The following is a 10,627-nucleotide window of genomic DNA, read 5'->3' as shown; positions in this document are numbered from 1 at the left end:
CGCCCCCCCCGCAGTAATATTTAAACACTGAAGAGCAGTGAAGATGGATTTGGAGGTTTCAGAGCCATTGTTTGCCATCCATAGCAAAAAACAGTCACCAAGAGTAGGTGATTTGTTCCTTGTTCTGGGTGCTCAAACTGCTTTGGATCTGAGTGCTGCTGTCTGCAGTAGCGGGTGGGTACCTGCAATAGGAGAGGTTCACAGGGCAGAAACTCAGTACCAAGACTTTATACAGATCAATATTCATGCTGCTTGCCAAGTGACACCATGATGAGCAGGCTGCCTGCATGGCAACGTGTACTACAAGACACCATGGTGTAATCCTGTGGGGAGATCATCTGGAATGAATGTATGTTTATCCTAGTGGAAAACTTTTAAGAAAATAAAGCCCCAAAATGGTTTTGTTTTTTTAATACTCCTGGAGTGGCTTTTCTTGTGGTCTAACTATGCAAAAAAGCTCTGGGTGTGGGAAATTGAACACAGGCTGATGTCTCGTCATGTCATTAGGACAGCATCACCTTTCCTGTGTTATAGCTGTTGCTTTTGATTTCTTCTTCCAGAACCTGAAGGGTGAGGTGTTTTCCTCCCTTTTTCTGAGGGTTTGAACCTGCTCCAGAGGTCTTGGTTTGATTTCTTCTTCCAGAACCTGAAGGGTGAGGTGTTTTCCTCCCTTTTTCTGAGGGACCTCTGCTCCAGAGGTCTTGGTTACTGAAAAGTTATCACCTCTGACTGCTCTGTGCCTGCTTGGGTGGATGGGGTAGGGATGAGAGCCTTCAGCTGTTTTCTTGGGGAAGAAGTGACAGCAAAAAGGAGAGATGAAAAGCTCTCATTTTTATAATGCAAGCTTCAGCTTTTGCTTGAAGCACTGCTCAGGGAGTGGCAATGTCCTTCAACCTCATAATGGGCCATCAGTCATCTTTTCCCATGCTTGCTACTCCAGAGTGTCCTCACAGCTGGACCTCTACAGTTCCAGGAATTATTCCTTCGCCCCACACAAATATACAAGAATCCAAGGTGTTCTTATGTCTTTTCCTATGAGAGGACCCAGTAGCCTATGAACAAGGACCATAAGTAATAGAGAGCTGTGTTAACTTGGTGTTCTGCACATCTGGCTCACTTGGGCACCAGGACTTGGTCCTACACAGAGTAGGACCTGGGCAAGTGCACTTGAAGAGGAAGCTGCTTCAGGAAGATTTCTGTCACACCTCAAGGCCCTGAGGGGATTGATTTCAAAAGCATAGCAGCCCATGCTGTCAAGCCAGAGATAGGTGTCACTCTTCCACACCACTGCACCCAGTGCTATAACATCACCAGGAGCCTCTCTTCCCCAGAGACATGCATAGAATATCACTACCTTTACTTGGCTGTAGTAGTGGTCTGACAGCATGTCCTTGTTGGATTTGTCTGCAGATTCCAGGGACAAGGACCCTGGATCAGCTCTGGAGGTGCACATTCCTTTGGAAACTCCCCTGCTGTGATCCCAGGATCTGAAAGCCCACCTTGGCAGTGCATTCCCATCTGACAGTCTGTTCAGGCTCCCTACACAGGTTATGTGGCTGCAATGCTGCATTCCCTTGCTTCGCCACATGTCCAGAATGCTTCCTTCAGGACAAAAGTATTTTCCTGTGAACCACAGAATAATTTACTTTTGACCACTTTTTCTGATTTCTCAAAGTAGCTGCTTCTGAAGTATCAGTCCTCTAGTGAATTCTGCAGTCAGCTCCTTGATTAAGGATCCCCATTGCTTAATTATCCTAAATTTCACACTTGAAAATAGACTTGCCAGGGACAATAATCACCATTTTTGTTTGAGAAAAGGACAAAATTGAGGTTTACTGATAAGGCGGATATAAGGTGTGATGATTTCACATTGTGGAGACAAAGGGCAGACAAGCATTATAGCCAAAATTTACAGTCAGAAACAAAACTGCACTTGGGGCCCTCATTTATAATGGGATTGGGAAGAGAGGAGAGGAAATACCAAATCAAGTACAACTGTAAACTTCTTGCATTTTTCAAATTGCACATAGGTTCTTGCTTTGTTTTTAATTAACACAATTTCAGTGTTAGAATTCAGGAGGCAGAGCCCTGTGGATTACATTCTCAGGCATCGCTTGCCTGATGTTACGGCCTGAGAGCAGTTCTGAGTACTCACTGACAACAATAACATTGCTAGGGTGCTGAGGTTAAACTCTCATAATGCAAAATAACTTCCAGATTGAGGTTTTGACTGGCTGTATTGAAAATGCACAGACATTTTTACAGACGGTTTACAGGAGAATCATGGTGTCACTGCTGTGAAGGAGGTTTTGCTCCAGCCTGTTCCTGTCCTCTAATCTGCAACTGACCATAATCAGTGTTACTTTGAGGCCCTGAGGTAAAAGTTAATTTAAAATAATAACAATGCTAATATAATTACAAATCTTTACTGTTTCATATTTGTTTATTTTTGCACTTGTTGCTTAAAATTATGCAATATGCTTTAAAGTACTCTTCAGACCTAAAAAAAAAAAAAGTAATTGTCTCAAGTTGCAAGATAGAATATAGAATATTTGATTTAGATTTTTTTACAGTTATACGATAACTGTGGGCTATTTCTCTAGTCAAATCAAGAGAAAATTTATTTTTTAACTATTTCACTGCCTCCTTTTTTAACTCACAGAGCTTGAATCCAACATAAGGAATTCTAGGAGAGAGCTGAAAGACTGAAATCCACATTTTAATCAGGAGTCCCAGAATTTGGCCTAAATTAACAGAAACTTTTGAGGAGTCGTCTGTCTTCCTTTCATTACACGTAAGTATTTTCATAAGCAGAGACAGATGGTGTACCTTAAGTCATCCCTTGTCAATGCAGCAGGATCTGCAATAACCGTGTTTCAGAACCTTGCTTTCAGTGTTTGCAAGATAAAAATACCATGCAAGAGTACTTCATGGGCCGCGTATCTCTTTTTGTCCACTTGATCTGCTATTTGATAAGTATCCTGTAATTAAACTCCTTTCTCTACGTTAGTCTTTTTCACTGCGTGAATATTCCATCTTTTTGCAGTGTTCGATTAACTGACTTCAAAGAACAAGCTTGATCTTCCAAAACCTATTGCAACCAGAAGATTTTTATAAATATTGTCACTTTATAAAAGATTTTTATAAATATTGTCATTGACTGGTGTATGTGAAACACTTACACCATTCACCAAATGGTTTTCCCACCTTTCTTTTTTGCTTGCTACTGCTCTTCAGGTCTCCCTACTATATATAGAGAAAACCCCCATCATCTTGGTGTTCTAAGATGAAAATTATTTCAGCTGTGCTTTTTATATTCTCTGTGTGCATCCATGATTTTCATGACGTCTTGCCACTCCTGAATACTGATGAGGTTTCCTTTCTAGCAGCCCTGTGAAGCAGAGAATGCAGCTGTCACCCCCTCCCAACACACACTGGCATTACCAACTATTTCATCCCAGAAGTAAATTCTTCTTTGGAAACAATGAAGAAACTCTTTAAACATCTGTTGGGTCACTTGCAAAGTCTTTGATGAAATTGGTGCTGAAGAAGAGAGTTTAGTGGTATAGACATGTAGACGTACCTCTGATAAAATCCAGAAGACAAAGCAATAACTAGAGAAGAGGTAACAGCTAACAGCGAATAGCAAAAAGCACTCAAATAGTTCACATTTCTGCCACCTGCAGGAACAAATGCCCTGGCTTTTCATGTACGGCTGGTTCTGCAGAGGCAATGCACCATGAAACGATGCCTGCAAACAGCAGCTACCTAACAAATTGGCCACACGCGATGAGTGGAAATAAAAAGCCAACAAGGCTCATTGAGCATGTGGCTCACTGCAGCCTTTTGATGCCGTTTCAAGCAGAGCACTAATATTAACCCTGGCTTACATCTAACCATATTACTACGCTCCTTTGGATACATTAGTCTTGGAAAGGAGAGGAGAGGAGGAAGGCCACGCTCTGAGAGGCACCTAGTGATATAAAGCAGAGAGTGGGCATCATGTTCACATCATCACCACAGATATGTGGAGTAGCACTCAAATGTGTTGAATGCATTGCACAATCTTCACCCTGCTAAGCCCAGCTTGCAGTTATCTACCATCCAAGAGAGGCACACAGAGCTGTATACAAGGGCTGAGAAAAAGAACAGGCTGCTCTTAGTACCAGTTTAGACTATGGCTTCTTCCCAAATCCCTGAAAGTCAGACTCATATCACACAATCATATTAAATGTCAAGTAACCATGCTGTAAGGCTTGCCTGTGAAAATGGCTGAGACACCATGAAAGCTACTCTCTTTCCTAGTAGTCTAAAAACCTTAAGGGCAGAATGGAATGTTAAAAGACACTTATCACACATAAATTCTGCACAGTATTAGAGATAAACGTCCGACTGGAGCTCAACAGCACACTGGAACTCTGCAGCCCCTCATCCTGTGAGGCACAGGAATGAGCAATCCCAGCATGCCTGGAAATTCAGCAATGACGGTGGGAATGTGTTGTCACCCAGCATCTGCAACTCATGCTGGGAAAATGAACGTGGGAGGCAGAAAACCCAAAATCGAGATGGCAACTCGTTCCCTGCAAACCAAGCATAACACAGTGAACCATGTCTGCAAAGTACACCTCTGAAGTTAACACACTGACTGCTCCTGCCAAAATAGAGAACATGAACAGATTAAAATCAGGGGTTTGATATGTATTTGTTCATGCTTCATTCTGATATAGAACATCTCAAGTTACAGGGCTCCTATCAGCTCCTCCAAGAGTCTGTTCTTACAGCTAAGGTAAGCTTTCCTCCCCACTTTATTTTCATAATTTATAGATGATTAGAATTAACATTTGGTGTAAGGTCTAGGAAAAGGCTCAAAAGTTTTTAAGGCCCAATCTATAAACATTTATATCCGTTCAAATGGCACCAGTGATTCTCAGGACTTCACCGAAGTCTCAGGGCTGTTCTACCATGAGCTGTTACAGCCTTATTCCAAGCACAATATACACCTACACAGAACTGCCCAAGCATCTTGCTGTACGTGTTCTAGCACCTACAGCTACCATGAAACCTAATTTTCACTATTTTCTAATCCACCTAATGTATGTTGCCTTTAGACAGTGACAGTATTGTAGCAGAGCAGACAGAACAAGACTGGGATTTGTGACATCGGGATCCTCAGAAGAGCCAAGTGTATTTATATGTCAGAAGTGGACACCACGTTTTAGCAGGATGAGCAAAGCAGTCGGAGTCATCTGGGCCACAAACAGTCAGTGGCATGGTTTGCTACAGAAGTTTGACACATAATCTGTGGCTAAATTTTCTCAAAGAAAGTAGGGGTGGTTACATTAGGTCCACTTAAACATTTTAAGCACAGATGCATGAGCTTAGTAAATCAATAGGATACTTTACGTAGCTCGTAGTATCCCCCCCCTTTACATACAAATCCAATGTGCATTAAGAGGTTTCCCAACAGGAGCTTTCATCAGTGGTGTCTGATAGCAATTATCAGCTAGCTGTTGGTGGAAAAGCTAAAAGGCTTCCTAGTATGTAAAAAATACCTATTTAACATTGTAGAATTATTTTTAAAATTGCACAATTTTATATTAAGCTTTTAAGAACACTTACTTTGAAGCACACTTTGTCTGTTAGTTACCTGTGCACAAAAAGGTAGTTTCTCCTTGGCATTCAGTAGTCACAACACATTTGATGTTTCAATGCTGTCATTAAACTGCCAATTGAACTGAATTATTATTTAAAAACCTGTGGTTTATCTGCAATAAAAAGAACGTAAGTTATCTGCACAACTCTTGCTAACACAACCAATTGTTTCCACTTAACAGCCTCCTCTCAATGTATTCCGAATGATACCAAATAAAGTTTCCTTTTCTTCATGCTTCAAAAGTCAGAAATGTCCTGCTCTTTGGCCTGTAAACTGTAAATATCACTAGTATCTGGAAAATTAGCTGAACTTCTCCCATTGAACTTAAACTAAAAATGGGGATTTTCACTTTTCTTTTTAATGTTTTCCAATATATTTCCTCAGCACATATGAAATTTTAATAAAGCATTTTTTCAAGAGGCATTTAACTCCTGAATCAGCCTTCCTCATCTCTGTGTCACATTCCCGTAATTTTTGCTGTAATAGAGACCTATGTAAACTAAAGTCAACTGACAGGAAAAGAGAAAGCTGTTACATTAATTTTCACTGCTATTTTGAGCTTAAGTGTTTCATTAGTGGTTTACATATACTAAAAGCTTCTTATTATATCCTGTTTCTATTAATTCTTGTATCAACATAACTAAAATTTTACAGTCACACAAGCATCTATTTTCATGAATATCTTTGATATGTTGTCTTCTAATTTCACAGAATCAGATGTGTTCTCACAAGTCTCCTCAGTGATTCACTTTCATGTTCCAAATTAATCTTGGAATCACAGAAAAATGGTACTAAAATACCATGTCTTTGAGAGATCTGTATAAAGGGAGCTATTAGATGTGGGAAATCAATCTCCTTTTTCTGTGGTTATTTAGTCTTACCTGTATTTTCACACAGCAAACCTTCACAACAAAACTCTCTCCACTGAGCATCAGGCGAAAAATATCTTTAAGTATTCCTTGACTCTGTATCCTTGCAGAAGGCATGCAATTATATTTTTAACAGAATTTTCAATTAAGATGCAGTCTTGACAGGCAACAGGACTATATTGATTCCATCCACTATTTAACTGGAGAAAACAAAAGTGGGATGACTGTGAAAATCAGTAATTTTAAAATTATATCCCATAATATTTTCCTAACATCTGATTTTGATTCCACAGAAGGAACTCTGCAATTGCCTGCACTGTTGCACATCAGGAAATTGTGGAAACAGCTACAAAAGACTCAATTCACCAAGACTCAAAACGACTGTTCAAGCTGGAACCACAAGTAGTGTAACTGCTTGACTACTTGCCTTTTTATCTTATTTCAGAGTGTATCACTTCTCCACAAACCTGGAAAAGATGGTAACTCTCCAAAGAGATCATGAATTAATTAATTGCTTGGAACAATGGTGTGCAAATTCCAGATACTCAAACAGTTTTTGGCTCTGCAGTTCACATTCAGGTACTTTGTTACATATGTATGGATTGTTATTCTATATGTTTCAACCAGTATTCTGATTATTTTTTTAAACTAGAACAGAAATCTAACAACCTAGCATTTTTACAATCCTAACTCCCTTTTTACCGATACAAGAATCTGTAGAGATATGAAGTCAATCCTTCAGAAGTTAGGAATCACCAAATCTTTGCTTTCATCCATTTCTCAGCATTTTAGCTTGAGAGCTCACATAATGTGCTATTAGAGAATTTCATCTGTAGCTCCAAAAGCTTTTCTTCTTCCTCATTCTTAACAATCTCCTTAAACAGATTAAAATTATCCTGCAGAAAGAATTCAGGAAACTAGAATTGATTATAACACCATTACATGTTATTACTGTTGTGGAAAGCTCATGACAACGTCACCTTGTGATCGCGACCTACTGACACTTTTACTTTTTTACTCTGATGGAAAAAAAATCTTTCCCTCATCTTTCTGTCAGCTGGCACCGATACCCTTGGCTAGCACGACAGAATTAGAAGTGCTATATGATCCTGCTCTGCACACGGCCCTCCTCCACCCACTGCTGCACCTCTAGAGTAGCTTTATTTGAACACTAAGTCAGTCACTCTCACAAAGCTATAGAAGCCTCTACGGTTCAAATCTGGTTTTTTCCAAGAAAAATATAACCCCCATAAATCTTACTAAACACAATATAAAGTTAAGCAATGAAGAGCACCAAACATTTTTATGGAAAGTAATACAACAGTCCACACACCTTTTGCACTAAAACAGCTGGTAGGTATAAGCATTTTCTATGGCTGTTGGTCTGCACAACTGATGCCCCAGGAAAAAGGGATGGCACTTACCGAGTCGATCACCTTTCCATTCACTGTCACATAAAGCACACTCAGGATTAATAAAAGGCTAACAAAATACTTACCATATTTTGAAACACTTCAAATACATCCAAACTTGGCTAACAGGAACATAGAAAATCTTGATATTCATTTCATTACCATGAACAGGATTGAATTCATCACCTCCAAGTCATTAGTTGTAATGGTACGAAGGGGTGTAACAATTACAATCCTGACAATCAATCCTTCCCTTTTGGTGGGTATCTCCCCATCTCACACCTAGCAGCACTGTATCTTCCACTGCAAGTGATTTCACTTTAAATAAACTCAAACTATTTGCATCTTTTGGAAGTCCATTGTTTGAATTGTTTTTGCAACCAAAAAATGCGGAGCAAGAGCCACAAGTAGAGCCACCACTACTGTTTGCAGTAGTAAATGCACAAACAAATAACAATGGATTACTTGAGAGCAGGGCTTTTTGCTTTTTAGCATGTCTCTGAATCTCAGAGATTTTGTATGCTAGTAAAGGTTGTTTATTTCTAAAGCTTCAGTAGCAAGTACAATCACAGATGAGAGAGTAAGAGTAAAGACCAGCATAAAAATCCCTCTCAAGCAGTTACATTCAATAGCAGTATTAACAGATGATGTTTATTCCATTGTTTCAGTAAGATAGGAAGTCTCAGAGTTCATAGGATTTGAAATATCTGGCAGACTATCATGCAACACGACTTAGAAAACCACTTGCCCTCTTTCCTGATACACATGGGCAAATGGCAAAGCGATGGTAAACAGCACCTCCCGGACACTTGATTTCCCTAAAAGCAAGGAATTCCAGAGGAAGAGAGCAGAGAGAGCAAAAGCTGGCACAGCCCGTGATGCTGTATTAGAGGCTCAATTAGAGTCAATAGGTGGAAGTCAGGATCCCCTGGCCCCTAGGAATGTCAAAGGACAGATAAGAGCAGCGTCAAGATTGGACTACACACACAGAGACAAAATTAACATCAGGGTTACTAGGGTGAGCAGTCATCAGTTCCAAGTTGTGCATGCAGCTGTCACAAGAAATGAGTGAAGAGCTTCTGATATTGCCCTGAGTTTGCCTACAGTATTGAGACCTTAAACAAATAAATTAAATTAAAAAACCAAAATAAAATTAAATTTAAAAAAACCCAAAATAAAATAAAAACCCGGAAATAATTTAAAGTGTTTGTAATACTTGCTTACTCTAATATTTTAATGAGATTTTATACTGCAGACCATTATTTACTGTAAGCCGATTCTATTTACAAATGCTGCAGAACTAGAGACACGATGCTTATTAATGACTATATTAATTTACTTTTGTGTTGGCACTTTAGATTTAATATATGCATACTTTTCATGTTTGGGTTCTTTCTAAATGAATTTATATCCTCCAAATATTAGTCATAGTAACATCAGCTTTCTCAAATGCAACTGAGCAACTAAATTAAATTTGAAAAGATTGTATCAAAAACGTCTCTTTATAAATAAGGTCTGTAAAACTTCAGTTAGTTTTAAACTAATATTAATGTAATACTGTACCATTGCATTAAGTGCATTAAAAAAAATTGTATTTCCTCTGCCAAAATACCTCAAGAGGAAAAATACCTTTATCACTGAATTTACAGGTAAGTCATTAATTTGGAAATTTTTAATAGAGAAATGGCTTTACTTCAAACATCACTTTCCTCTGGAGAAAATGTGGAAAACAAAGACAAATAAATAAATATAATATTTGAATGACAGATTCATCAGAAAATCTGGAGAGTAATAACAATGCCTGTAGGAAGAGAGCATTACCTTTACTGTGAGCAAAGTACAGTGAGATAACAAAGTTCTTAGACCTACAGTTGTTTGCTACACACACAGTATCCTAAAACGGCCAGATTCCACACCATCTTCCAAAAATACAATAATTAATCTATTCAGATTGCATCCTGAAGATTAAGAAGTTAACCCAGCCATGCACACAGCTGATTTGGTTTCAATCCAATTCCCTTCTCTGAATAAATGTCCTTTTATTACTAATCCCATGATTTGAAGTTGTTTATGAACCTCATGTTAATTTCTCTTTCATTACATGAAAACCTTTAACCCCAAAGGTACCAACAGGGATATTCACATTATTCAGGATATTCCATTCAAAGGGAAACAAAGGACTTAGAAATAAACAGGAGACACGTGCCAGTCTTACAAGGGAACAAAACTATGATTAATGTAACACCAACTTATGCAAATACCATCTTACTTTTGTGCAAGTACTGCTATCAGAAAGAAAGAAAAGAATAGCATGGACTTTTGCACCTATCAGTAATAGTTCAAGAGCAGTTCCCTTATAGCCACAATGTATTTCATAAGAAAAATTATACAGACTTTCTAAATATATTGGGGGAGTAATTATTTTTACTACCATTTATCATAAAAATGTAACATAAACCATATTTGGAAATACAGACCAGAACGAATTTCTCTTAGATTTTAAAAAGATGATTTTTATTAAGCACAAACAACTTTTAATACATTATCAATACAAATAGGAAAACATCTGTTTAATGAATTTGATATATCAAAGATCTGATGGGCAGGCTGCATACTGGCACAATAAAAATGATTTTTTTAAGTATTTCAAATTAAAATTACAGGGTTACCACAGTCTACACTGCAGGAACTTT

General features: G+C 38.4%; 1 protein-coding gene across 4 annotated transcripts in view; it reads right to left on the bottom strand.

Annotated features, from left to right (window-relative positions):
* Nucleotides 1-10,426: 10,426 nt before the first annotated feature.
* The window catches only part of SESTD1 (SEC14 and spectrin domain containing 1), a 48,285-nt gene continuing 48,084 nt past the window's right edge, over nt 10,427-10,627 (bottom strand). For all 4 annotated transcript variants that reach the window (XM_017735764.1, XM_017735763.1, XM_017735765.1 and 1 more), the window contains one exon: nt 10,427-10,627. The gene's annotated coding sequence lies outside the window, so the exon portion shown is untranslated.

The sequence above is a fragment of the Corvus brachyrhynchos genome, unplaced genomic scaffold (genome assembly GCF_000691975.1).
Source record: "Corvus brachyrhynchos isolate BGI_N302 unplaced genomic scaffold, ASM69197v1 scaffold255, whole genome shotgun sequence".
Taxonomy (NCBI): Eukaryota; Metazoa; Chordata; class Aves; order Passeriformes; family Corvidae; genus Corvus; species Corvus brachyrhynchos.
The sequence above is the reverse complement of the archived record's forward strand: the minus strand, read 5'-3'. Positions and strand labels throughout refer to the sequence as shown.